At 37.3% G+C, this 7,500-nt stretch overlaps 1 long non-coding RNA gene across 1 annotated transcript; it reads left to right on the top strand.

The window, feature by feature from the left end:
* Nucleotides 1–5,741: 5,741 nt before the first annotated feature.
* Nucleotides 5,742–7,285, top strand: LOC147467842 (uncharacterized). Its single transcript, XR_015192701.1, has 2 exons — nucleotides 5,742–5,893; nucleotides 6,323–7,285. It is a non-coding gene; the product is annotated as an uncharacterized LOC147467842 (long non-coding RNA).
* Nucleotides 7,286–7,500: the final 215 nt, after the last annotated feature.

Genomic DNA, 7,500 nt, shown 5'->3' with positions numbered 1-7,500 from the left:
ATAGATCTCAACATATCTGGTTTATATCTACTTCACGCTTAACTCTGGCTAAGATCCTCCCGCTTTCTTGAACTAACGTAAACAAAGGAAAAAAAAAGAAAGAAATAAAATGGAAAGGAATGTTTCTAATCACCTTAAACAGAAACAGATGGTTCTGAAAAGCAGTGTCTGTGATGGTCAAAGAGTCAAAAAGTCAAAGGTCAAAGGTCAAAGAGTCAAAAAGCAAAGACATCTGGCGGGAGAGTTCTGGCCTGGCCCCCTCGGCAGCATAGGCCGCCATTACACACGAGGAAAGGGAACGGCTTTGGTCTTTCCTGAGGTGAATTTTAGTGCCGGTCTCGATATATATATATATATATATCTATATATATTTATATATATATATATATCTATATAATATTACCATTTATTCTATATATATATATATACATATATATATGCTATATATATATATTATCACTATATATATTATATTTATATATATATATATATGCATATATATAACAATTATATATTTATATATATCTATTATATATATATTATATGTATATATGCATATATTATATATATATATATATTTATATATATATTATCTTATTATATTTATATATGCATTTATATATAATTTTATATATAATATATATAGTATTATATATATATAAAATATATATATATATATATATACATATATATATGTATATAATATATGTGTTAATATATATATATACATATATATATATATATATATATATATATTTATATATAGATATTTACTATATATTCAATATATATATATATATATATTTATAATACTCTATATTTATGTATATGGGTATATATATATATATATAATGATATATCTATATATATAATCTATATATATATATATATAATATATATATATATATGTATAAATTATATATATTATACATATATATATAAAAAAAAAAAAATGTAAATATATATATATTTTATATATATATATATATAATATATTTAATATATATATATATTGTATTATATATATATAAATATATATGTATATGTGTGTGTGTGTGTTTGTCGTGTGTGTGTGGTGTGTGTGTATGTATATATACCATATATTATATATCTATCTAATTTTTATGTATATATATAAAATTTATATAAGTATTATATATATATATATAGTACTATCTATATTTATTATATACGTATATGTATATATCTATTAAAATAAATTATATTATATATATATATATATATATATATAAAATATATATGTGAGTGTGAGTGTGTTGTTTGTGTGTGTGTGGTATATATGATATATGAAAGTAATTTATCTATATAATATATCAATAATATTATTATATATATGTATATATAAACATATAAATATACATATATAATAATATTCAAAATATATATGTATTTTTAATATATTACATATAAATATATTTAATATAAATATATATATATATATATATTATAAATGATATATAATATATTATGTCTAATCTTATTTATATATCTATATATTTATATATATATAAATATATATTATATAAATATCAGTATATATTAATCTATATTATATATATAATATATATGCATAACTTATATATATACTATATATCGTATAGTATATAAATTTTATATATTATATGTATACTATATGTTATATATATACATATATATATATTTATTATATATATATTATATATATATATTATATATATATATATATATATACTATACATACATATAATTCATATAAACACACCAACACCCACACACAACACAGTGTCACAATAAATATATAATATAATATATATTAATAACTATATATATATTATATAATATATATACATATTTATATATAATATATATATATATATTTAAACATTATATATATAATATATAGTATATATATTTATGTATATATATTATAATATATATTTATTATTATATATATATATATATATATATATATGTATATATATATTTATATATATACACTACAACACACACACACACACATACAAACACACACACACACATATAAACACACACAACCACACACACACACACACACACACCCAACACAGCAATATCCTACTATATATATATATTATACTATATATAAGTATATATATATATATATATATATATCTATATATATATATATACACTACCACATATATGCACACACACACACACACACACACACACACACATAGACACACATATGAAAGGGTGTGTATATATGTATATATATACATACATACATATATATATATACACACACACACACACACTCACGCACACACACACACACACACACATATATATGTATATAAATAAATATATATATATATATATCTTATATATATATATATATAGTATATTAAGTTACTAATATATATATATATATGCATATGTTTATTCATTTATTTATTTATCTATAAACAAACATCTTTCATCCTGAATGGAACACAAAACAGAAATGCTCGCCGCTGTCAGATGGGTTCGAGCGCAAACGTCTTTGGGCTCCTGGCAGCGATGGTGACCGCGGTGGCAGTGGTGGGACACGAGAGCGAGGGAAATATTTACAACGACCACTTCCCACCTCTTCATCCTAACTGTTCTCAGGTGAATATACCCGAACCACTTTCCCGTTCCCTTTCTTTCCCGTTCCTTTTATTTCCCGTTCCCTTTCTTTCCCGTTCCCTTTCTTTCCCGTTCCCTTTCTTTCCCGTTCGCTTTCTTTCCCGTTCCCTTTCTTTGTATCCTTTCTTTTTCGTTTTCTTTCCCGTTCGCATTTCTTTCCCGTTCCTTTCTTTCCCGTTCACTTTCATTTCCCGTTCCATTTCTTTCCCGTTCGTTTCTTTCCCGTTCCCTTTATCGTATCCCTTTCTTTCCCGTTCCTTTTCTTTCCCGTTCCTTTTCTTTCCCGTTCCCTTTCTTTCCCGTTCGCTTTCTTTCCCGTCCCCTTTCTTTCCCGTTCGCTTTCTTTCCCGTTCCCTTTCTTTCCCGTTCCCTTTCTTTCCCGTTCCCTTTCTTTCCCGTTCCCTTTCTTTCCCGTTCCCTTTCTTTCCCGTTCCCTTTCTTTCCCGTTCGCTTTCTTTCCCGTCCCCTTTCTTTCCCGTTCGCTTTCTTTCCCGCCCCCTTTCTTTCCCGTCCCCTTTCTTTCCCGTTCCCTTTCTTTCCCGTTCCCTTTCTTTCCCGTTCCCTTTCTCTCCCGTTCCCTTTCTCTCCCGTTCCCTTTCTTTCCCGTTCCCTTTCTTTCCCGTTCCCTTTCTCTCCCGTTCCCTTTCTCTCCCGTTCCCTTTCTTTCCCGTTCCCTTTCTTTCCCGTTCCCTTTCTTTCCCGTTCCCTTTCTCTCCCGTTCCCTTTCTCTCCCGTTCCCTTTCTTTTACCCGTTGTCTTTTCTTTTCCCGTTCCCTTTACTTTCCGTTCCCTTTCTTTCCGTTCCCTTCTCTCCGTTCTTTCTCTCCCAGTCCTTTCCTTTCCCGTTCCCTTTCTTTCCCGTTCCCTTTCTCTCCCGTTCCCTTTCTTTCCCGTTCCCTTTCTTTCCCGTTCCCTTTCTTTCCCGTTCCCTTTCTTTCCCGTTCCCTTTCTTTCCCGTTCCCTTTCTTTCCCGTTCCCTTTCTTTCCCGTTCCCTTTCTTTCCCGTTCCCTTTCTTTCCCGTTCCCTTTCTTTCCCGTTCCCTTTCTTTCCCGTTCGCTTTCTTTCCCGCCCCCTTTCTTTCCTGTTCCCTTTCTTTCCCGTTCCCTTTCTTTCCCCTTTCCCTTTCTTTCCCGTTCCCTTTCTTTCCCGTTCCCTTTCTTTCCCGTTCCCTTTCTTTCCCGCCCCCTTTCTTTCCCGTTCCCTTTCTTTCCCGTTCCCTTTCTTTCCCGTTCCCTTTCTTTCCCGTTCCTTTTCTTTCCCGTTCCCTTTCTTTCCCGTTCTTCCTGCTCCCTTTCTTTCCCGTTCTCTTTCTTTCCCGTTCCCTTTCTTTCCCGTTCCCTTTCTTTCCCGTTCCCTTTCTTTCCCGTTCCCTTTCTTTCCCGTTCTTCCTGCTCCCTTTCTTTCCCGTTCCCTTTCTTTCCCGTTCCCTTTCTTTCCTGTTCCCTTTCTTTCCCGTTCCCTTTCTTTCCCGTTCCCTTTCTTTCCCGTTCCCTTTCTTTCCCGTTCCTTTTCTTTCCCGTTCCCTTTCTTTCCCGTTCCCTTTCTTTCCCGTTCCCCTTTCTTTCCCCTTTCCCTTTCTTTCCCGTTCCCTTTCTTTCCCGTTCCTTTTCTTTCCCGTTCCCTTTCTTTCCCGTTCCCTTTCTTTCCCGTTCCTTTCTTTCCCCTTCCCTTTGTTTCCAGCGTTCCTTTTCTTTTCCTGTTCCTGCTTTCTTTCCCGTTCCCTTTCTTTCCCGTTCTCTTTCTTTTCCCGACCACCCTTTCTTTGAACCCGTTCCACTTTCTTTCCCGTTCCCTTTCTTTTCCCGTTTCCCTTTCTTTCCTTATCCCTTCTCTCCCCGCCCCCTTTCTTTCCGTTCCCTTTCTTCCCGTTTCCCTTTCTTTCCCGTTCGCTTTCTTTCCCGTTCCCTTTCTTTCCCGTTCCTTTTCTTTCCCGTTCTCTTTCTTTCCTGTTCCCTTCTTTCCCGTCCTTTTCTGTCCCGTTCCTTTCTTTATGTTCCCTTTCTTTCCGTGCCTTTTTCATTCCCGGTTCCCTTCTTTCCGTTCCTTTTCTTTACCGTTCCCTTCTTTCCTGTTCCCTCTTTCCCGTTCCCTTTCTTTTCATGTTCCTTTCTTTCCCGTTCCCTTTCTTTCCGATCCCCATTCTTTCCCGCCTCCCCGCCCCCCTTTCTTTCCTTTCCCTTTTCTTCTGTTCCTTTTTCCACGTTCCTTTCTTTCCCGTTCCCTTTCTTTCCCGTTCCCTTTCTCTCCTGCTCCCTTTCTTTCCCGTTCCTTTTCTTTCCCGTTCCCTTTCTTTCCCGTTCCCTTTCTTTCCCGTTCCCTTTCTTTCCCGTTCCCTTTCTTTCCCGTTCCTTTTCTTTCCCGTTCCCTTTCTTTCCCGTTCCCTTTCTTTCCCGTTCCCTTTCTTTCCCGTTCCCTTTCTTTCCCGTTCCCTTTCTTTCCCGTTCCCTTTCTTTCCCGTTCCCTTTCTTTCCCGCCCCCTTTCTTTCCCGTTCCCTTTCTTTCCCGTTCCCTTTCTTTCCCGTTCCCTTTCTTTCCCGTTCCCTTTCTTTCCCGTTCCCTTTCTTTCCCGTTCCCTTTCTTTCCCGTTCCCTTTCTTTCCCGCCCCCTTTCTTTCCCGTTCCCTTTTCTTTCCGGTCGTATCGCTTTCTTTCCCGTTCCCTTTCTTTCCCGTCCCCTTTCTTTCCCGTTCCTTTTCTTTCCCGTTCCCTTTCTTTCCCGTTCCCTTTCTTTCCCGTTCCCTTTCTTTCCCGTTCCCTTTCTTTCCTGTTCCCTTTCTTTCCCGTTCCCTTTCCTTCCCGTTCCCTTTCTTTCCCGTTCCCTTTCTTTCCTGGCCTCTTTCTTTCCCGTTCCCTTTCTCTCCTGCTCCCTTTCTTTCCCGTTCCTTTTCTTTCCTGTTCCCTTTCTTTCCCGTTCATTTTCTTTTCCGTTCCCTTTCTTTCCTGTTCCCTTTCTTTCCCGTTCCTTTTCTTTCCCGTTCCCTTTCTTTCCCGTTCGCTTTCTTTCCCGCCCCCTTTCTTTCCCGTTCCCTTTCTTTCCCGTTCCCTTTCTTTCCCGCCCCCTTTCTTTCCCGTCCCCTTCCTTATAGAGTATAGAGCAAACAAAATGACCCCATTTCCTCGGAAGCCTCTAGCGTCGTGGGCACGTGTTGGTCGGAGGTCATGACCTTTTCCGCGAGGGGAATTGGCAATGGCTCTCAGGAGAAGACATAGCGGATGGGTCTTCCATGTGGTCTTACTATGTTGGGTGAGTTAGCTATGTCTGTTATTGTTTTTGCTGTGATTATTATTATCATATATATTTTTTTTCTTTTATAACTGCCTCTGTTAGGTTAATTGTTGTTGTTATCCGTATTTGTTATGGAATTTCTAATCTCACACGGATGGTATTATTTCATTTAACATGTTGTATGATAATCTCAATTCATGCAGGGTATTATGATTAAAAGAATAGATTTTATAGTTGATCCCCCTATTTTCAACATTTCAACCCCCGTCTCACTTTTGGTCACACAACCAGTAGCTAATGATGATGATATTGATAATGATGATTACTAAGAGGACGGTAATAATGCAGAAGAATGATAATGATAACAATAATAATGATACTAATTCATAAACAGACAACGAGAATCTCTCAACAGAACTTCATAAATCGAATTTCCTCTCCCGCCAGTGTACAGCATCCCAACAATGGCGGAAGCGGGAGGACTGTATCGGCCTCTACAGAGATGATAATTTCAACATCCACGACCTTCACTGTGATTGGGATTGCTTGCCACGGTGTGAAGCGGATCGTTATGATTAAGAGCTGAAGGGGGGAGGTAGGAGGGAGGGAGGGAGAAAAAAAAAGGGGGAGAGAAGGAGGGAGAGAGAAAAGAGAAAAGGAGGGAGAGAGAAAAGAGAAAAGGAGGGAGAGAGAAAAGAGAAAAGAAGGGAGAGAAGAGACGAGGAGGGAGAGAAGAGACGAGGAGGGAGAGAGAAAAGAGAAAAGGAGGGAGAGAGAAAAGAGAAAAGAAGGGAGAGAAGAGACGAGGAGGGAGAGAAGAGACGAGGAGGGAGAGAGAAAAGAGAAAAGGAGGGAGAGAAGAGACGAGGAGGGAGAGAGAAAAGAGAAAAGGAGGGAGAGAAGAGACGAGGAGGGAGGGAGAGAGGGGGAGAGGATGACGGGAGGGAGGAAGAGAAGAAAAGAGGAGGGAGGGAGGGAGAGAAGAGAGGGATTAAAGGGTAAGGAAGGAGAGAGGGAGAGAAGGTAGAATGAGGGAGGGAGAAGCGAAAGGAGGAGGGAGACAGGGACAAAAGAGAGGGGAACGCTGGGGAAAAGAGGAAAGGGTAAGGAAAGAGGGATGAAAAAAGAGATAGGGAAGAAAGAGAAATAGGAGGAAGGCAGAGAAAAGAGACGGGGAGACGATAAGGGAGGGAGAGACAGAAGGAGAAAGAGGAGGAGGGGGAGGGGGAGTGAGGGAGGGAGGGAGGGAAAGAGGGAGATGGGATAAGACCAGGATGTTACCCTATCCGACCCAGCATCAATACTTTCTTGCAAAGACGATCTTAAACGAGACTTTCTTTTGAGAATGAAATATTTTTCTTTTTTCTTCACGATTTGTCAAGATGTATTCTGAATGAAGATCCAGTCTGCGAAGAAATATCATCTTTTCCTTTTTCTTTGTGTTGCTATTAATTATGAGAAGCAGACTTCAGTAGGGAAAAAAATCGTATTTTGTTTTCACATTGATGTGTAGCATTATCAATTTGATAACATACAAAAGATTACATTACTGATATTCTAAATAAATGGTGTCAAAATTCATTCTGTATCTTTTCCTTGTTATTCCCCTAGGAGGTGCGACTCTC

This window comes from Penaeus japonicus, unplaced genomic scaffold (assembly GCF_977035675.1).
Source record: "Penaeus japonicus unplaced genomic scaffold, GWHDUDI00000001_assembly GWHDUDI00000033, whole genome shotgun sequence".
Lineage (NCBI taxonomy): Eukaryota > Metazoa > Arthropoda > Malacostraca > Decapoda > Penaeidae > Penaeus > Penaeus japonicus.
This window is presented reverse-complemented; position numbering and strand designations above follow the sequence as displayed.